Here is a 22126-nt window from a genome sequence, read left to right as displayed (position 1 = left end):
TCCAAAATTTTGAGCAATCCACGTTGCGTGACTGAGCAGTGACAACTCTACAGTCAGCATTACAATACCACTGCTGTGTTTACTGAAGAAATCAATGTTGAAGATGGAAACCGCTGGCATGATGCAAGTGGGGGATTCTGAAGATGAAAACGATCAGCGTGATGATACCAACATCAGGCAACCTGCCTCAGGAAACGCTGGTCCCAGCTATGACAAAGAACAGGACGAGGAACAGCTGGAGTTGGAGCAGGAATTGGATGCCCCCACTGCCGAGGGACAGAGCGGTGCACGTTGGACTTCCACAATTTAGCGGGAAAGGACAGCAGAAGAGGAAGAAAGTGATGCTGGTGACGAATATGGTGCATCACAACGCTTACAAGAACATGAAGATAGAGGAGTCTGGCAGGACTCTCTGGCACACATGGCTCAATTCATGCTAGACTGCATTGAACGCGGCCCGCGCATTATTCACTATTCATTATTATTCATTATTCTGGAATCTGGACAACACCAATTACTGGGTTTATACCCAGTTTATACAAACACAATGTTAAAAAACTGATTGAAGAAAGTGTCAGACAGGTCAAAAATGGAACAATTCCAGCAGGCCCTTGAGGATGGAGACTTTAGAGAGGAGATTGACATCCTCCTCCTTCTCTAGCCAGTTGTACGCCGACAGACTGACTTCAGCAAACCCAGGAGGACCAGGAGGGCAGCAAAGAACACAAGCTGCTGCTAGTGCCCAAAAGGGAATGGTATTGGCAGTGTCCTTGGAGTGGGAACATTTTCTGACACCCATGCAGCAGCCCACAGAACAGCAATCGGGCAGTTCCACGTCCTCCAACACCAATCGCCTAGAGAAGATGGTCAAGGTCCAGGACTACATGTCAGATGGCGTAGCTGTGTTGAACAATCCATCTGCAGACAGACGGTGAGTGTGACAGGCAGCACAGAAGGACCATGGCAACTCACTCATAGTACCACAGTTTGATAGTGCTGCCCAAAAAATTATATGGGTCCGTGGACCCGGGCACTGCAGGCAGTACTGGGAAGTGGGAACGCAGATTTTAGTACCTAAACACACGATACAACATGTTTTCCGGGGTCGGACTCTGAGGCACATACAGATGGTCCCGATCATCATCCTCATCATACAACTCTTCTCCTGAGTCTGACCCACCCACCACCTCTGCCACCCCAACATCCCCAGACACAGACCCCTCATCGTCCTCAACATTAACTTGGGATGCTGGCCTGAGCCCGACCTCCTCCTCCACATCAGGCCCTATCATCTCCTCAATGGCAGCCCTCATTAATCGTTCTGGCGACGGACCGATGGACACAATATTCTCCTCCGGAGAGGGCTGCTGCTGACCACTGGCTGCTGTAGTGGATGTTATAGCTTGCGTGGGGCGTTGGCTGTTGCTGTTGTTGGGAGTGCTGCTCACAGCGGAGGTCTCTGAGGAACTCATGGTGAGCTCATATAGTGGTTGGCGGTGAGTGGAGTATTACTGATCCCAGCAATATACACACTGACTGGCAGAGTACGCAATGCTATATAGTCTGGCTGAGCGGTGTACACAGAGTGGCAGTACACACAATGCTATATAGTCTGGCTGAGCCGTGTACACAGAGTGGCAGTACACACAATGCTATATATAGCGTGGCTGAGCGAGGTACACAGTGGCAGTACACACAATGCTATATAGTCAGGCTAAGCCGTGTACACAGAGTGTCAGAAAACACAATGCTATATATAGCGTGGCTGAGCGAGGTGCACAGTGGCAGTACACACAATGCTATATAGCCAGGCTAAGCCGTGTACACAGAGTGTCAGAAAACACAATGCTATATATAGCGTGGCTGAGCGAGGTGCACAGTGGCAGTACACACAATGCTATATATAGCGTGGCTGAGCGAGGTGCACAGTGGCAGTACACACAATGCTATATATAGCGTGCTGAGCGAGGTGCACAGTGGCAGTACACACAATGCTATATATAGCGTGGCTGAGCGAGGTGCACAGTGGCAGTACACACAATGCTATATTAGTCAGGCTAAGCCGTGTACACAGAGTGTCAGAAAACACAATGCTATATATATAGCGTGGCTGAGCGAGGTGCACAGTGGCAGTACACACAATGCTATATATAGCGTGGCTGAGCGAGGTGCACAGTGGCAGTACACACAATGCTATATATAGCGTGGCTGAGCGAGGTGCACAGTGGCAGTACACACAATGCTATATATAGCGTGGCTGAGCGAGGTGCACAGTGGCAGTACACACAATGCTATATTAGTCAGGCTAAGCCGTGTACACAGAGTGTCAGAAAACACAATGCTATATATATAGCGTGGCTGAGCGAGGTACACAGTGGCAGTAAACAATGCTATATATAGTGTGGCTGAGCGAGCGGTGTACTACTGTTCCCAGCAGCGACACACAATGACTGGGGGGGACCCTGGCTAGCGTGGCTGGAGAGCGAACTACCCTGCCTGCCTACCCAAAGCTAAACCCACAGACAAATGGCGGAGAGATGACGTGGTTCGGGTATTTATTTACCCGAACCACGTGACCGTTCGGCCAATCAGAGCGCGTTCGGGCCCGAACCACGTGACCCGTTCGGCCAATCACAGCGCTAGCCGAACGTTCGGGGAACGTTCGGCCATGCGCTCTTAGTTCGGCCATGTGGCCGAACGGTTTGGCCGAGCACCGTCAGGTGTTCGGCCGAACTCGAACATCACCCGAACAGGGTGATGTTCTGCAGAACCCGAACAGTGGCGAACACTGTTCGCCCAACACTAGATCTGAGAGAAAGGCAGAGAAGGAGGTAAATAGGATAGAAGGGTGGGCCAGACGGGTGAAAGAGGCGTGTTTTATGGGCACTGCGCGATCTATTCTTCCATACCGCTCTGATAAACAGGTAGACAAGGAGAGATGAACAATCCACTTAGGGAGAGTTGTCCAATCTAACCAGTCAATCGCCTATATACTGTTACATATACTGGGTACCACATACAGTACAGCACCAGTATCTGTCCATACATAGCACCAGTATCATGTTTGTTTTTGTTTTTTCTTTGGTGTGCGTTGGAAGAGGAGTAGTCTTATTCAGCGAGTATATCCCAAACTCTGTATTTTAACTGAAAAAGTTGAGGGGTCGTCTTATATGCCCAGTCGACTTATACGCTGGAAAATATACGGTACATCTAGATTTTGTATTTATTTTCATTCAAGTGTGAGGAATAAGGAGGCTGACATTGGTATTTCTTTTTAAACAATGCACATTCCCTGGCTGTCATGCCTTTTATACTTTTAAAACAAGAAAATAAGGGGCGCTCTGAGACTTAAAGTAACCACTTCAATCCACTCCTATTGGACAGGTCTCACCTGGTATTCAATTGGCTGGCACAGCGTACTCAGCCGCGTTTCGCCTGTGTCCCACTTAGCCGAGCCGGGGACCGGGCTTTCCAGGATCTCTCTGTGGCTCACAGGGCGGAAGTGACGTCACTATCCGGTCTCCCTCCATGTGGATATGGTCATGGAAACCGTGGGGACAGTTGAGTCTTCAACAATGCACTTCATAGCAGTCTATGAAGTGCATTCCTGAAGACTCAACTGTCCCCATGACGTCCCCATGGTTTCCATGATGATATCCACGTGGAGACGAACCGCGGCTGAGTACGCTGTGCCAGCCAATTGAATACCAGGTGAGATCTGTCCAATAGGAGTGGATTGAAGTGGTTACTTTAAGTCTCAGAGCGCCCCTTATTTTCTTGTTTTATTCTATTAGTGGTTTTCTACTAGGAGCAGCCGAGCAGTTACAGGGCGGCCTGATCGCACCTGGGGGGTATTACCACTACCCCAATCTTTTCCTGGAACTTTAATGCTTTTAGGCTTAGTTGACACTACAGAACTCGATTGCTAAGCACTTAGCGATTGCGATTTTGCAAAGTGATTTTTAGAGCGGTTTTTTAGAGGCATGTGTGTTTTTGCACATCCCTTTGGGAAAAAGCAGTCTAAAAATGGTACAGCTAACACATTTTCAATTTTGTAGGAATTGAAACGCTACTGTGAGAACACCCTCATAGGGTCACACTGCTCTAGCGCTTTGTCGATCGCTGCCGATTGCCAGAGTGCAATCGCTCACAGTGTGAACCAGCCCTAAGCCATAGCCCTTGAACAAGCATGCAGATCAGATGTTTTTGACTGAAGTGTGACTAAATTAGCAGCATGCTTGTTTCAGGTGTGTGATTTAGATACTACTGATGCCAGAAAGATCAGCACGGCTTCCAGGTAACTGGTATTGTTTAAAGAGGAACTCCAGTGAAAATAATTAATAAATAAGTGCTTCATTTTTACAATAACTATGTATAAATGATTTAGTCAGTGTTTGCCCATTGTAAACTCTTTCCTCTCCTTGATTTACATTCTGACATTTATCACATGGTGACATTCTTACTGCTGGCAGGTGATGTCAGTGGAAGGAGATGATGCTTGCTTTTTTTTTTTTGGGCAGTTGTACCCAGCTGTAAACAGCTGTTATTTCCCATAATGCAATGAGGTTCACAGACAGAAAACTGCCAGTACCATGGTCCTGACATCACACTGTGGGAGGGGTTTCACCACAATATCAGCCATACAGAGTCCCCTGATGATCCGTTTGTGAAAAGGAAAAGATTTCTCATGGGAAAGGGGGCATCAGCTACTGATTGGGATGAAGTTCAATTCTTGGTCACAGTTTCTCTTTAAAAAGAAATAAATATGGCAGCCTCCATATCCCGCTCACTTCAGGTTACCTTTAGGCCTCCTTCACACTGGGTGAAACACTACACCAACGACAATCTATGGAGCATTTCATAGTTACACAGTGCAATGCACTGCGCCGGAAGTCCTTTAACTTGCCGCTCGGGTGACACTGGCGTTTCCGCATGTGCGCTGACGTGCGGCGACCGGAAGTCCTGTAAGCCTATGGCACATATTTTAACCAGTTTAGGACCGCCCTAATTGAAATCCACGCCCTGTTTTGATGCTGATCTGGCTGGCAGGGCATAGATTTCAATACACAGAGGCTGTGCATTATCGCTGTTTTCGTCGCTCCAACGACCTTGCCGATGTCTCCCCGCCGCAGCTCACTAACTCTGGCGTCTCTATAACAGCAGAGCCCTGTGAGCGGGACAGGAGCCAATTTCATTGGCTCCTGACCCTGTCTATCAAAGTAAGCCACTCCCATTGCCTTACATTGATAGGCAGAGTCAGGAGCCAATGAAAGTGGCTCCTTACCAGCTCACAGGAGACGGCAGAGTGGGTGACTGAGGATCCCGGCGTGCAACTGCGATTGCGGTGGGTATGTGCAGCGATTCATCAGTATTTGTCATTATTCCAACATTTCTTGTACCAGCGGTCTCTGGTCCTTAAAGAGAACCAGAGATGAAGCACCCTCTTGTATTTTACCTTATAAATCAGTGGGAACATGACAGTAAACACCTAATCTGCTCTTTGTTTCATTGTTCTCTGTTTAATCTGACTGTTATCACCTCTGATAAGAATCCCTGAGCACTCAGTCTAGCTTTGCTACGGAAAGATTATAGCCGAGTCTGTCTTCTCTGGTGTCTTTTCAAGCCCAAGCCTGCCCCCTTGTGCTCTGCTATAATGACTCAGCTATAATTATTCCCTGCAGAGCCAGACTGAATGCTCAGTCCGGGATTCTTATCACAGCTGATAACAGACACTTTTAGCAGTGAGGGTAAAACAGAGAGCATGGTAAGTGTTTTCTCTAATGTTGTTACTGATATATATGGTAAAATACACAAGGGTGCTTCGTCTCTGGTTCCCTTTAAGGGGGCAGAGATCGCTGGTACTTAAGTGGTTAAACTATTCACCGCACGTATTTGCATTGCGCATGAGTATTTTGACAATACACTTCTAACGTCGACCACAGGAAGTGAGCGCTAGAGAGCCTTACTTCCTGCTTGGCTTGCAGCCAGAAGAGAAATTGCCGCGGTAATCCGCAAAGGCTATTTTTGATCACCACATCACAATACTAATTAACACTGTGAAACGAAAAAACAAAACAAAACAAAACAAAAAAACAGGCCAATATGTCAGTAAGCTAAGTCTAATTGAAAATGAATGACTGTGATTAAGTACTGCCAATAAAAAAGAAAACATATTGTCAGAAAATGACAGCAGTTGTGTTAATCACATCGGTGTAACAGCGCAATTACGGCTTAAATGTCTTCACGGGTGATTATTACAATGATTACAGACTTGCGGCTCTCAGTAACGACAGATCTGATATTTACAATTGTATAAGCAGGCAGAGGCGCCAAAAGGATAAAATATTCTAAAATGTGGACTTATTCCCCCCCCCCCCAAGCAGACACACGAGTGTTGTGTATATTCAAGACAACAAAAATGTATTTATATACTCCAGAAAGTGCAAGTGCAATGCATTTCGTGGGCATCTCTCGCTTCATCAGGCAATAGAAACATAGCATAAACCTCAAATAGGTCTGGTGCCACTTGGGCGCACTCGTGTGTGTCTGCTTGGAGGAGGTAAATCCACCTCTGCCTCCTCTCATTTTAAACGTTTTAGAATATTTTATCCTTTTGGCGCCTCTGTCTGCTTATACAGTTCCTGAGTCCACTCCAGGTGGAGGGGTGTTGCCCCTTATTTCCTATCTACAGAGAGCGACTTCTTCGTCCTGAGTGGGGACAGGTCTAATCTCCTCACCTGCTGATATAGTGGTTACGGTAACCCACATTTGTGAGTTTAACCCATTCGCGTTCCGTCGTTTGCACTTGAGCAATGTTCACCTCCCATTGATTAGCCTATAACTTTATCACTACTTATCACAATGAACTGATCTATATCTTGTTTTTTCCACCACCAATTAGGCTTTCTTTGGGGGGTACATTTTGCTAAGAGCCACTTTACTGTAAATGCATTTTAACAGGAAGAATAAGAAAAAAACGGAAAAAAATCATTATTTCTCAGTTTTCAGCCATTATAGTTTTAAAATAATACATGCCTCCATAATTAAAACTCACGTATTGTATTTGCCCATATGTCCCGGTTATTACACCGATAAAATTATGTCCCTATCACAATGTATGGCGACAATATTTTATTTGGAAATAAAGGTGCATTTTTTCCATTTTGCATCTATCACTATTTACAAGTTTAAAATAAAAAAAATATAGAAATATTTCATCTTTACATTGATATTTAAAAAGTTTAGTCCCTTAGGTACATATTTACATGTTTTGTTTTTTTTATTGTAATGTTTTTTGTTTTTTTTTATATTAAACATTTTATTTAGGTATTTTTGGGAGGGTGGGATGTAAACCATAGTTTTTTAATGTAATTGTGTGTTGATTTTAATTTTTTTAACTTTGTGTTGTAGTTTTACCTTTTGGCCACAAGATGGCGGCCATGAGTTTGTTTACATGACGTCACTAAGCGTAACACACGCTTAGAGTGACGCATCGGGGAGGGAACAGCCAGAAAAAGGGAAGCTTCCGAGAGAAGCTGTCGCTTTTTCAGCGGGGGAGAGGAATCAGTGATCGGGCACCATAGCCCGAGTCACTGATTGCCTCGCTAACGAACCGCGGGCTGGGAGCACGCGTGCACGCGCGCGATCAGCCGCAGGAGCGCGCATGGTTCCTGGACGTAGTTTCTACGTCCAGGAACCAAAATAGGATAAATACGTACTTACCTGTCATATTCACTTATCAGTTCATACTACACAACATTGGACTCTTGGTGTCTCTATTCTTTGTTTCTGATATTTACAATGTGTGAGGACACAGCAGCAGTGCCTGCCATTCGCTGGTGTTCACTGCAGCCATGCCAGGGGTCATAACAGGACATAGCGATAGTTGGCAGTTTGCAAATGCAAAAATGTGAAATGGCACTGCTACACCCAGGATTTTCCTCCATAAATAAATAATGTCATTTCCTGGCATTTAGGGCCCTGGCCCGGTGCGTCAAATTGACACACCGATACCGCAGCCTAATGTAAGTCTATGGGGAAGTTAATACTTCCCACATTGCGATACGCTGCGTCGGAAGTACCCTATCTCAATGGTTCCCAACCTTTTCCGGCCCGGGGAACACTTTCTGACCAAATTTTTCCTCCGGGGAACGGCGCAGGGCCCGGTTGTTTGCGCGACCTAGTGGCCAGTGCCGTGCACAGCAGGCTATGGGGGAGGGGGGGGCTGGGTTGCAGCTACATAGCTAGCATAGTCGCCCCAGTGTAGGGAGTTTAGTTGCCTCAGTATAGCTAGTATAGTGCCCCAGTATAGCCAGTATAGTGCCCCAGTATAGTGCCCCAGTATAGCCAGTATAGTGCCCCAGTATAGCCAGTTTAGTGCCCCAGGATAGCGCCCCAGTATAGTGCCCCAGGATAGCCAGTATGGGTAGGTGGTGCTCCCTGCCGCTGTTATTACCTTAACAGCTGCCGTTCTCCCCTCTCCGGCGCGTGTATATTCAAGCAGTGTATCTCCCGGCTGCTCTGTGTGATCCGGCAGGAAGCATGGCAGCGGCTTCCTGTAGCAGCGATATGTATCGCCGTTACTATGGTAACCGAGCCCTGCTTCCTGCGCATCACACACAGAGCAGCCGGGAGATACGCTGCTAGAATAAATACATGTGCTGGAGAGGGGAGAGCGGCCGCTGCTAAGGTAATAACAGCGGCGGCCGCGGGGACGGGCGGGAGGAGAGGGGAAGAGGACGGCACACCAGGCAACATTCCGCGGCACACTAGTTGAAAAACGCTGCCCTATCTAACACTAGTGCATACCTACGTTACCGCAGGGCTCCTGTGGCAACCTGCGTCGGCCCGGAAGTCATGTTAGTCTGGGGTTCTTTAAAGAGGAACTTCAGCCTAAACAAACATACTGTCATTAAGTTACATTAGTTATGTTAATTAAAATAGATAGGTAATATAATCTCGTACCATCCCTGTTTTAAAGAGAACCCGAGGTGGGATTTTATTATGCTAGTGGGGCACAGAGGCTGGTTGTGCACACTATCACCAGCCTCTGTTGCCCCATGGTGTGCCTCAAAGACCCCCCCCCCCCCCTGCGCGCCGCTATACCCCCGCAGTGCTGGCGACAATGTTTACCTAAGCATTGTCTGTCAGCGCCGCTCCCCCCGCCTCCTCTTTATAGGCGCTACTCGCCCGTGTCCCTTCCCTCCCGCTGATTGGAGGGAAGTGACGCGGCGGGTAGCGCCGATACGGAGGAGGCGGGGGAGCGGCGCTGACAGACAGCGCTTAGATAAACATTGTGCTGGCGACACGCTGCGTGTCGCCAGCACTGCGGGGGCTATAGCGGCGCGCAGGGGGGGGTCTATGAGACACACCATGGGGCAACAGAGGCTGGTGTTACTGTGCACAACCAGCCTCTGTGCCCCACTAGCATAATATAATCCCACCTCGGGTTCTCTTTAAAAGAACAGGCAAATGTTTGATTTCATGAGGGCAGAAAGCCATCTTTTTGGTTGAAAGGAGGTGACAGAGAGCATGAGACACAGTTCCAACTGTCCTGTGTCCTGATAACCCTCCCAGTTGCTAGGCAACGTGAACAACAACATAGGAAATCCCATTATGCTTTGCACAGCATCAGGGAAACAAGCCCGGGCAGTTTTCTTTGATGGGGTGGAGCTTAGCTTTTGTAAATCTAAAAATAAGGCTTATGTAAGAAAAACAAAGTTCTGATGCTGTGAAACTGTTAAAGAAACACCAAGCCTTTTCAGTGCTGCTGAGTAGATTTTTAGTCTGGAGGTCCACTTTAAAGAGAACCCGAGGTGGGTTTGAAGAATATTATCTGCATACAGAGGCTGGGTCTGACTATACAGCCCAGCCTCTGTTGCTATCCCAAACCCCCCTAAGGTCCCCCTGCACTCTGCAATCCCTCATAAATCACAGCCACGCTACTGACAAACAGCTTGTCAGAGCTGGCTGTGTTTATCTCTATAGTGTCAGTCTGCTGCTCTCCCCACCTCCTGCTGAACTCCAGTCCCCGCCTGCATCTCCTTCCTCCCTGCTGATTGGAGGAAGGGACGGGGGCAGGGACCGGAGCTCTGCAGGAGGTGGGGGAGCAGCTGAGACTGACACTACAGATGTAAACACAGCCTCACAGCGCGGCTGTGATTTATGAGGGATTGCAGAGTGCAGGGGGACCTTAGTGGGGTTTGGGATAGCAACAGAGGCTGGGCTGTATAGGCAGATCCAGCCTCTGTATGCAGATAACATTCTTTAAACACACCTCGGGTTCTCTTTAAGCACGTTGGCATTGTGACGTTGCAGCGCATGCGCGGAAGTGCATTTTTACAATACAATTCTGTACACCTCCGCATATCCGAAGCAGGAAGTGACTGCAAGCGCGTGTCACTCTCACTTCCTGCTTGGCCGAATACCAGACAAGGAATATCGTGTACTAACGCGGTGTTCCCTAAGGGCCTGCTTTTGGCATTGCGGTGCATTGGGCGCCACGCACCGCATCTCTAACGCCAGTTTGCAGTGTGAAACCATCCTGAGGCTTTCAGACCTGCAGTCTTTGGTCGCCTCACGGCTGACGGTGCCCCGCCCTATTACCGTTTGATTTAATGGGCACTCCGCTTACTCAGCTATCAGACAGCGTCTATCTATGCCTGCCGTTCAGTGCTTTGAAGCTACAGTGGCAAAAGTCTGTGTTGCTCGCAGCCAGGGGCGGTTCTTCCATGAAGCAACGTGAATCATGTGCTTTAGGGTGGCAGCAATTAAGAGGGCGGAATGTGGTGGCTCCCCTCCCCAAATGCCCCCCCCCCCCCCCCCCCTACTTGCCCTCTCTAGATATGCTGCACCGCTTCACTCCTCTGCACTTAGCGTTCCAGTGATGGGATCTCCATCCTCCCGTCCAGCGTCCTGTATCCATGGCTACAGCGCTGCCTCATGTGACTCGTTACTTGCTGCTGGGTCACATGACGTGTTGCTGTAGTCAGAGAGGAAGCAGGACTTCCTGTGTGGCTGGTGATCCCATTGCTAATCTGCTAAGAGCGAGTGAGTGATGTGGCGCCAGTGCAGCACATACCCAGCATCCTGGGGATCAGAGTCGGGATGCTGCGGGCCAGCAGGGAGGAGATGCTGTCTTGGAGGAAGCAGAGGGAGGTAAGCGTAGTGACACTGCCCAGGGCCGGATTTAGGCCTAGGCCACCTAGGCCATGGCCTAGGGCACCACAGGAGCAAGGGCACCAAAGCAGCAGGCTAAACTGGGGCAGCATTTGCAAGCTTGCAAATGCTGCAATGCAGGAAGATCAGGTGAGCGCCTGATCTTCCTGCTGCCAGCCACCTGTGCAGCGGCCACCTTGCTCTTTGTGCACGTTGGCGTTGTGGTGGGCAGCTATGGACTTGAACAGCATTGGAGACGGAGGGGAAGAGGACGCTTCTTCAATGGAATTGAGTGACACTGATGGCTGCTGCAGTGTGGAGGCGAGCAGTACTGAAAGGGGGGGGAGGGGGAGTGGGAAAGGGGATATTAAGGGAGTCATCTGAGCTACCTATACTGGGGGGGGGAGGGGAAGGGCTCATCTGGCTACCTATACTGGAGGGCAGGGGTCATCTCGCTGCCTATACTGAAGGGGGGCAGCTGGTGACATTGGCCTTGGGCGGTAAAGAGTACAAATCCAGGCGTACGAGAGATAACGGCGCTGGAGACTTGGGCGCAGGATACAGCCGGTATATGGCTGATCCTGCTCCTGCACAAGTTCCTGGCGACGGTAATTACTATTCCCCCTCCAGGCCGCCATGGATAGTGGGGAATGAAATAATTCGGCTTCCCGAATTATTGTTTTAAAAGTAACTTCAGCTCCGTCTTCTGACGGCACTGAAGTTACACTCTGTGCGCTGCTATAGCTGTAATTCCTATTACGGCCTTTGGTGGCGCCGGCTGCGCCCAAGTCTCCTGTTCGCAAATCCGCCCCTGACACTGCCCGATGTATCTCTCAGTCTGAGGCTTGTACAGGAAGTGTTTTCACAACTTATTAAAGAGACACTTAAGCAAAAAAAAAAAATATGATATAGTGAATTGGTTGTGTACTATGAATAATTACTAGAAGATTAGCAGCAAAGAAAATATTCTCATATTTTTATTTTCACGTATATAGTGTTTTTTTCTAACATTGCATCATTCTATAATATGTGCAGATTACACAACACTCAGCATTCAAAATGATTCTTTCAGAGCAGTCTGTGAAGTAATGACCTCTCCTCTGGCAGAGAAAAAGTAAATAGTTAAATAACAGTTGAGATAATAAAAGTCAGATAACAGCCCTCTCCATGACTTTGAAAGTTGTAGAGCTTAATGGCTTGTTTGCATAGAGATAACAACTGGAGTTTCTTAACTCTTCCTGTACTGGAAACAATTAGACTGATGTATCTGATCTTAATGTTTTATTTCTTAGCTGTACTACACATACAAATCATAATATCATAATTTTTTTTCCGCTTCAGTGTCTCTTTAAATCAGCCCACAGCAAGCAAGGAAATATTCAAAATAAAGCCAGGTACACACATCCAATTTTACATTGGCCAAGCACTGACCAATGTTACCACTTACATGCAGTATGAGAGCCAACAAAGGTTGAATACCATGCACAGATTGTATAGACAAGCGCTCCTAATACATGGAAGTGGTAAAATTGGCAAATCATCATCCAATCGAAATTGGATGTGTGTATCAGGCTTCAGTTTGATATTACTATTGTTTTTATACCCACTTTTAAACATAATTGTGTAGATAAGATGAGAAATGATCTCTTGGGAAAAAATCATGAGAAAAGTAAATTAAACAGGAAGTGTCTGTGTTTGTGTCCAGGATAGGCTGCGCTCCTGCGGGTGCAACCAATCCCTTGCAGACGCTGCGTCGTACTTCACCCGCACAACGCGCGACTCTCTCCATTAGAAGCTGTAAGTGGCGGCGGATCGCACTTCTTCATTGGGATCCGCTTCAGTTACACTTAGGGCTCCACCAGTAGCGATTATCCGCGCTCGCCGTTTCTGCCAGCATTCATTTTACACAAATAAATTGAATTTAACTTAAAAGCCCCCATTAATATTACTCAACGCGCATTTCCCTTTCGTTATGTGAAGTCCGCTCTCTTCGCAGGGAATTAATCGCAGGAAATATCGTATATACGCTGGGATTAGCCACTCATCAGCCTGGTGTTATTATCCGGACGTAGTCCAGGCCTGACATCTTACAACACGCTACACGCACAGCTGGATGCTCGCCAACAGCTCCGCTCTGAAGCTCGCCATTAAAGAGGCCCTGTAGTGACATAGAGCAGAATGCAGTACATTATTTAGGATAAGCACTTTTACGGTAATTTTCCTGGTTTCAGCATTAGAAACACTTCCCTTATATTGCTGTATATTGGTATGTAGCCCTGCCCTACTAGTCAGGTCATAGCCTAGATTGTGTAGATATGCGGAATTCTTCTCCCATTCTGGGAGACCAGGTATATTTTCTACTGGCTTCAGAACTCTCAGTAAACAAACAGTAGATGATCACCTAGAGAATCCTCACAAATATTCGCAAACTGGGTCTGATAATGTTATCGAACCTGATGAAAATCTGTCCAGTCATTGATTTGATTGATTTCGGGCCAAAATTGATCTAAAGCCTTGATTAGACATGCTGCAAAACCTTGGTCACAAGTGCTTGACCAATGCACATGACGGATCCCCGCCACCGCCACTGCCCCCCCCCCCCCCAAGTGGTTCCCCCCCAGTGCCCGTAAATCCTCAACTGTCCGCTGGCATGGTCTCTTCCGTTGTCACACCTGTGTCCACTGTTACCGAGAGCGACTGTATGACGTGGCACCAGGCGGGTGTGTGATGTCACTCATGTGCCACGTGGTACAGGCTCTTGCAGTAACGTCAGATGAGCTGGGAGTTGCTCCAGTGGACAGATTCGAATTTACAGAGGACAGGCATGGGGGAGGGGTGTTCCGGCAATCGCCAGACTCAGGATTGCGTCTCTCTCCAAGTTGCTGCGACTCGGAGGGGGAATAGTATCTTACGCCGCCGGGGAGTTTAGCAGCAGCAGGGTGAGCCATCATTCGGCTCACCCTGTGCCCAACTCACCAGGGGCTCCATAATACGCATGCGGTAGCTGAGACATTTTCCATTTAGTGTGAAGGCTGGATTTATACTTTGAGTGCCCCTAGGCCATGTATGAAGTGACTCCGCCTTTATGTGCAGCTGTGCTCTCTGCGCCCCCCCCCCCCCCCCAACCATTCCATGTGCAGACCTTCTTCCATGTGTACTGTAGCCCCCCTCTTTCATAAACCGCTCCCTTAGGCATCATTTGCCCTTTTTCATTAAATGCTCTCCATCTTCAACCTCCTCTTTCATATGTAGCAACCCCTTATTCATGTTCAGGTGCTCCTTCAGACTGCAGCTGCCCAAAGCCTGGGCCTTTGTGGCCTTCACAGAAATCCAGCCCTGCTTGGTAGGAGGCCAGGCAGGTGGCGGAGGTGACATAGCCGGGTTGATTCCTGATAGGTTTTGTGCTGAAATCCATCAGGAATCGGCCTGTGGTGTATGGGCAGCCAATAGATCTCTCTGTGAGCAGACGCAATCAGAGAGAGATCGGTCTTATGATAGATCTGCCCATACACCGCCTTTATGGAGCCTTGTTCCACATTTTCCTAATTTTAATAACCTATATATTTCTAATCTATTTATATCTTTGAAAAAAACTTGAGTCTCGCTATACAGTGCACCTCTTCTGACAAGGACATCATGTTGCCTTCAGCGTATAGAGAAAAGTACCACCGCCTTCAAATCATTCACATTCACCCCCCCCCCCCAACTGTAAGTGCTGTGTTTTATACATAAAAGCTTCCCCTCTGACTGGCCATGGTGACCTCTCGCCAGTGATGGGATTGTTCCTGTTCCATAGCATGTCTTGATGAGATGCATATATCAACCCCTCACCTGCTTATGATGCCAGAGAGAAGGGCGGCAGGTGCCACTGGTTGTATGAGGATGGGGATTCGGGGATGCGTGGATGAGGAGGGTAGTGTGTGCCGCCTGTAATGAAAAAATGTACAATAAATCATTTTTACAGCTATATTTATTTAATGCAAAGATGTCATTCAATATCGTATGTACTCACATATAAGCCAACCCACGAATAAGCTGAGGTACCCACTTTTCCCACAGAAACCTGGAAAAAGTAATTTACTCACATATAAGCCCCCTTCACAGTATAGCCCCCTCCACAGAAGCCTGAGGTGCCCCCAGTACACATCACCCTTCCTCCCTATAGCCAGATGCGAATAAAGGATGATACAGCGGTGTCTCAAGGCACCACTAGATGGCGTCATAGATATGACACACAGCGATTGCCACACAGGAAGAATCCCCAATCATTGCACCGCAAACGTTTGGGCAATGTTGTTAATCGTCATGATTTTCCTGTATAAAACGTTGGTTGTTATGATAAAAAATGTCAGTTAAATATATCATATAGGAGACACACTGATATTTGAGAAGTGAAATGAAGTTTATTGGATTTACAGAAAGTGTGCAATAATTGTTTTAATAAAATTAGGCAGGTGCATAAATGTGGACACTGTTGGCTTGGTAAGCTTAGTGACCCCTGACTTACATACACAAGTGAATCAAATTATGAGAAAGAGTATTTAAGGGGGTAAATTGTAAGTTTCCCTCCTCTCTTAATGTTCTCTGAAGAGTAGCATAATGGAGGTCTCAAAACAACTCTCAAATGACCGGAAGACAAAGATTGTTCACCATCATGGTTTAGGGGAAGGATACAGAAAGCGGTCTCAGAGATTTCAGCTGTCTTTTTCTACAGTTAGGAACATATTGAGGAAATGGAAGACCACAGGCTCAGTTCAAGTTAAGGCTCGAAGTGGCAGACCAAGAAAAATCTCAGATAAACAGAAGCGACAAATGGTAACAACACTCAGAGTCAACCCACAGACCCGCTCCAAAGACCTACAACATCATCTTGCTGCAGATGAAGTCACTGTGCATCATTCAACCATTCGGCGCACTTTACACAAGATGATGCTGTATGCGAGAGTGATACAGAGGAAGCCTTTTCTCTGCTCACAGCACAAACAGAGCTGCTTGAGGTATGCTAAAGTACATTTGGACAAGCCAGCTTCATTTTGGAATTAGGTGCTGTGGACTGATGAAACTAAAATTGAGTTATTTGGGCATAACAAAGGGCGTTATGCATGGAGGAAAAACAACACAACATTCCCAGAAAAACACCTGCTACCTACAGTAAAGTATGGTGGTGGCTCCATCATGCTGTGAGGCTGTGTGGTCAGTGCAGGGACTGGGAATCTTGTCAAAGTTGCGGGATTCCACTTAGTATCAGCAGATTCTGGAGACCAATGTCCAGGAATCAGTGACAAAGCTGAAGCTGCGCCAGGGCTGGATCTTTCAACAAGACAACGACAATAAACACTGCTCAAAATGCACTAAGGTATTCATGCAGAGGAACAAGTACAATGTTCTGGAATGGCCATCTCAGTCCCCAGACCTGAATATAATTGAAAATCTGTGGAGTGAGTTAAAGAGAACTGTCCATGCTTGAAAGCCATCAAACCTGAATGAACTAGAGATGTTGTAAAGAGGAATGGTCAAAAATACCTTCAACCAGAATCCAGACTCTCATTGGAACCTACAGAAAGCGTTAAGAGGCTGTAATTTCTGCAAAAGGAGGATCTGCTAAATATTGATTTCACCTGCCTAATTTTGTTTAAACAATTATTGCGCACTCTCTGTAAATCCAATAACCTTCATTTCACTTCTCAAATATCACTGTGTGTGTCTCCCATATGATATATTTAACTGACATTTTTTATCGCAACAACCAACAATTTTTACAGGAAAATCATGAAAATTAACAAGCTTGCCCAAACTTTCGCATTCAACTGTAGATCTGTGGAAACAGGTCAGTGACTGTAAAATTGGTAGCATGGAGAATAATTATATATATATACCATATATATATATATATATATATATATATATATATATATATATATATATATATATATACAGTATACAGTATACATACAGTATACAAGTTTCTTCTGCCCTGCGCAATAATTTCAGGGCCACTTTAAAAATAGCGCCGCCCAATGCCTCTGGTAACATCATGCAGCCACCGCCACTCTGATTGGCCGCCAGGTCCCCGGAACAACAGCGGGGACATAGGGATCCCGGCGGCCAAAAATTAATGCAGGTGGCCGAGAGAGAAGCCTGGGTCCCACTTCGCAGCACTGATCGTGCGACAGGGACGTGCACCTGCCGCCTGCACTGACGTCTGCCTGGATCTTGACTACTCTCTGCCTGCTGTCTGCACCGACATCTGCCTGGATTTTGACTACTCTCTGCCTGCCCCTGCACTGACCTCTGCCTGGATTTTGACTACTCTCTGCCTGCCCCTGCACTGACGTCTGCCTGGATTTTGACTACTCTCTGCCTGCCCCCTGCACTGACGTCTGCCTGGATTTTGACTACTCTCTGCCTGCCGCCTGCACCAACCTCTGCCTGGATTTTGACTGCTCTCTGCCTGCCCCTGCACTGACCTCTGCCTGGATTTTGATTACTCTCTGCCTGCCCCTGCACTGACCTCTGCCTGGATTTTGATTACTCTCTGCCTGCCCCTGCACTGACGTCTGCCTGGATTTTGACTACTCTCTGCCTGCCCCCTGCACTGACGTCTGCCTGGATTTTGACTACTCTCTGCCTGCCGCCTGCACCAACCTCTGCCTGGATTTTGACTACTCTCTGCCTGCCGCCTGCACCGACCTCTGCCTGGATTTTGACTACTCTCTGCCTGCCGCCTGCACTGACGTCTGCCTGGATTTTGACTACTCTCTGCCTGCCTTATTTGTATAGTTTCACAATTTTTTAAGTTTATTCATACATTTAATTAATTCAACAAATTTGTGTTCTGATATTTTATTTATATGCAGAATGTCTACCAGGCTTTTATTCTGACATATTTTGGTGGGCTATGACTTAAACATTGGTGGCCTAAAATGCTTGAAAAAAATGTACCGCTTTTGACTTCTAATTCCAGACAAAAATGCACCGCCATGGAGGTTAAAAGAAAATAAATATGGCAGTCTCCATATACCTCTGACTTCAGTTGTCCTTTAAGCTTCTCTGCCAGTAACAAAACCTACTCCACCATCCGTTCTGATCCACTAACTTACATATAAGCTGAGGAGGGTAACTTTTCAGCACATTTTTGTGCTGAAAAATTAGGCTTATACGCGGGTATATAAGGTAATACAATAATATTTGTGTTTCAAAAGTTTTATTGAATTTTTAATTTAAAGAAAATTTATAACAAAAAAAACAAAACCTCCCCTGGGGGATACTCACCTCAGGTGGAGAAGCCTCCGGGTCCTATTGAGGCTTCCCCCGTCCTCCTCGGTCCCACGGCGGCGGAGGCGATAAAGCTCCCTGAACAGCTGGGATGTAAATATTTACCTTCCCAGCGCAGGCGCAGTATCGGCTCTCCGCTCGGAGATAGGCGGAAATAGCAGATCACTGTCGGCCTGCTCTACTGCGCAGGCGCAAGTCGCCTGCGCAGTAGAGCGGACCCGCCAGAGATCGGCTATTTTCGCCTATCTCCGTGCGGAAAGCCGCAACATCCTCATTGGGAAGCCTCATTGGGACCCTGAGGCTTCCCCTTCCCGAGGTGAGTAACGCCCAGGGGATCTTTTTTTGTTACAGGTTCTCTTTAAGGTGTACAGCGATATAATAACATCAAGGAAGTCATAACAAATATTGCAAATAGTACAATAGAAATCATCACAGTCAACCATCAATAACAATGGGAGTTAAACTGGCTAACAACTATAAACAGTAAACACAAACATATCTACTTGCAGAAGCATTGATTATGCCTCAGAGGACTGTAGTCTACTTTCCGGGGCATGCCTTGAAGTGGGGGGTCAGGTCGGGTCCCAATACACTAGGGACCAATAAATTGTGTGATTCTGGTGGTCTGTTGTCCAGTGATAGACAGAGCACCTAAAAAAGGGAAGGGAGGGTCGCAACTGTTGGCTTGGCAAGTGAGAAGAGAGAGAAGGAATAGAAAAAGAAGGAAAGTAGGAGAGAAAGAAGAAGAAAGCGGTCCATCTCACAGCCTCGCTATCAAAGATTCATCCATGGAGGGGTGTTCTAGCTGAAGCCAGGGGTCCCGGATCTTTTCAAACTTTTTATGGGTGTCCTTCAGGATAGTGGTCAGTTGTTCATTAACCATAAATGAGTTTATTCTAGATTTGACTTCACTACAATGAACTGAGGGTTTCTTCCAGTTCTGCGCGATAGTCATAGCAGCTGTTGAGGCCAAATCATTGAGGCCAGGTCTTTTCTCCCTTAGAGCTCAAACCGCATAGATTATAGATAGGTCTCAGATCAATACAGGGTTGCAGGTTGGATTGTGTTACAGAGGAAATAGGTGTTCATAAATGCCAGACTGTACAGGTGGCTTTTCAGTTTGAAATTAAATGCTTCCAGGGATGGAGATGTCTTGAGTGGGTGTGCCAGGGAGTTCCAAGGTGTAGAGGCAGCATGACTGAAGGCTCCGGCTCCAAAGTTTCTGAGATGGACTCTGGGGGGGTGACCATGTTATAAGATCCTTTCGATCTAAGATTGTGTGAGTTGTGTAGTAGAAACCATTCAGTAAATAAATAAATAATAATAAAATGAAAAAATAAAAACCAGTACTGCTGAGATGGATAAAGTACCTCCCTCTCACAATGCAGTATAATCTTGTTATAGTAAACTCTGATATAGTAAACATTCAGGTATAGTAAACTAGTGTCCAGGTTCCAGCCAAACCCCATTAAAGGGGAAAGGAATAACCCGTTATAGTAAACTCTGATAAAATAGTACTTCTGTTATAGTAAACCTGTTTGGCCCCTGTGGTGTTCTGTATCCGGCCATAGTGGAAAGTGGGCGGGTACATGTGTCATATATTAGTCAGAGACCCATGAGCCGTGGTTGGTGGGCTTGTAGCCTGCTCGCTATCTGGGCCTGTGTAGATTATCTCAAAAGCACCAGCCAGTGAGATCTATGCTTCCTGTGCAAGCTGCTGCCTGATTACTGAGGGAATTGCCTATCCTCTGGGACTTGCTTGTGCATGGCTGCAACCCAACACTATCATCCAGGCTGCACACAAATGTGGACAGAGGAGCACACCATCAATACTGTATCTGCATTAACTGGTGGGACCTATGCTTCCTGTGCAAGCTGTTGTGTGATTATTGTATGCAAATCCCTGCATATTGATCTAGCTTAGACACTGTCTGTGCTTGCTTGCTGAAGCATTAAAAAGAAAAAAACACTCCCAATTATTGACTGAATTAGGATACAGTACTAAAATATACTTTATGTGCTTGAGTATGGACCATTTCTGATATAGCAAACTTGTGATTTAGCAAACCATTTTTCCCGGTCCCTTGGAGTTTACTATAAAGGAATTCTACTATACTTCTAAACTCAATGAGGTATCCGCTGTCTTTTCCATTTACTAATCTATCTGCCCTCTGCACCCTCTCACCATACATTCGCTGATATATCTATAGCGGCTTGGGCAGATTTCAGCAATGCGTACCAGTCTGTAACATTGCTGTGTTGCTGAACTTAACACAGAAATGCATTGTGTGCATAACCCTTAGCATTTTTTTTCTATATTTCCTATAGTTATTTTCCCCTTTTGTATTTGTACCCCATCGACAAAGTACAGACCCTATTACAGAATACCACTTAAGCCGGACGCATGCAGGTTTCAACACAGTCGCTCCAAACAATCCACACCGGCGCAGTTCTGAAAGCGACTGAATAATCCCCTCGATGGAAAATCAATTGGAGAGTAACGATTAATGTTACTCTCTCCCCCCCATGTCTGTTAGATGAAATTCCATGGCCACCTCTGAAGTCAATCGATAAACTTATACTGAATATTAAATTTTCCTTCTTAAAACAGAGGATGTTCGCATTTCTTTAGCATTATGTGAGCAAGGAGGAACTCCTATGACCAGGCCTGTTTTTAGGGGCATGCGGGCGAGGCGAGTTACCTTCTAGGGCAGCCTTTCTCAATCTTTTTACCTTGGAGGAACCCTGCAAATAACGTTTGGATCTCAAGCAGGGCCGGCCCTAGACTTTTTGCCGCCTGAGGCAAATTTTGAAAAAATTGCCCTGCACCAAATCCCCCCTGTGTGAATGACTGGCTGTTAGGTGAGAAACACATTAGCAAGCTAGTCTGTAGGCAGAGAGGATATATTTTGTATTTTTTTAGTAGTGATGAGACCATTCTCCATAGAAAACCATTGACAGAATAAAGGCTATTTTAGGTTATGAGAACATGCTGTTTGCGCTGCGATCACGCAGTGATCACGAGGGATGAATCATACTTCCACGTTGTGGATAGGCTGAAAGCCGACTACACCCTATCACAGCAAGTACTGAGCATGCGTGGCACGCGTTATGGTTATATAACATTGTGTTGCAATAAGCGCGTAACCCTGAATTAACTGTTTCAGGGATTGCACGACTTAACTAGAACTAGTCCTGTTCATGAAAATATTGACTATAAGTCATCCAACCGTAGTGAAGCTCATGCCTGAGCATCCCCAGGATGCAACGTACAATACAGTGGGCGGCGTTGCAGGAAGTGACGTCAGTGGAGCGCACGCTAGAACGAGGAAGAGGTGAGTGATCCCCACCCTTGCCTCTTACTGTCCGCTGCTTATTCGCCATTTAAAACTGGAGGGGAGCGCAGATCAAGGGACCCAGGCGAGGGAGGGGGGGGGTCCGACCCCCCTCCCCACCGCTAGCCCCAATACCCCCGTCCTGCCCGCTACCCCTCCAGCTCGGTGGCCGGCCCCCCCGCACGGGCGGATGCCGCCCCTAGAAATTTGCCGCCTGAGGCAAAAGTTTTACCCCGCCTCATGAGCGGGCCGGCCCTGATCTCGAGGAACCCCTGCAAACAATTTTTTGGTCTCGAGGAACCCCTACATTTATTTTTCAGGAGACGTGGTCTGTAAATAGATTAGGCTGCTAATTTCAC

General features: G+C 46.8%; 1 protein-coding gene across 1 annotated transcript in view; it reads right to left on the bottom strand.

The window, feature by feature from the left end:
* BAIAP2 (BAR/IMD domain containing adaptor protein 2) overlaps positions 1 to 15070 on the bottom strand; it is a 307153-nt gene extending 292083 nt beyond the window's left edge. The window contains exon 1 of the mRNA XM_068263779.1: positions 14989 to 15070. The gene's annotated coding sequence lies outside the window, so the exon portion shown is untranslated. The remainder of the gene's footprint in view (positions 1 to 14988) is intronic.
* Between the last annotated feature and the right edge of the window lie 7056 nt (positions 15071 to 22126).

Source organism: Hyperolius riggenbachi, chromosome 12 (genome assembly GCF_040937935.1).
Source record: "Hyperolius riggenbachi isolate aHypRig1 chromosome 12, aHypRig1.pri, whole genome shotgun sequence".
Taxonomy (NCBI): Eukaryota; Metazoa; Chordata; class Amphibia; order Anura; family Hyperoliidae; genus Hyperolius; species Hyperolius riggenbachi.
This window is presented reverse-complemented; position numbering and strand designations above follow the sequence as displayed.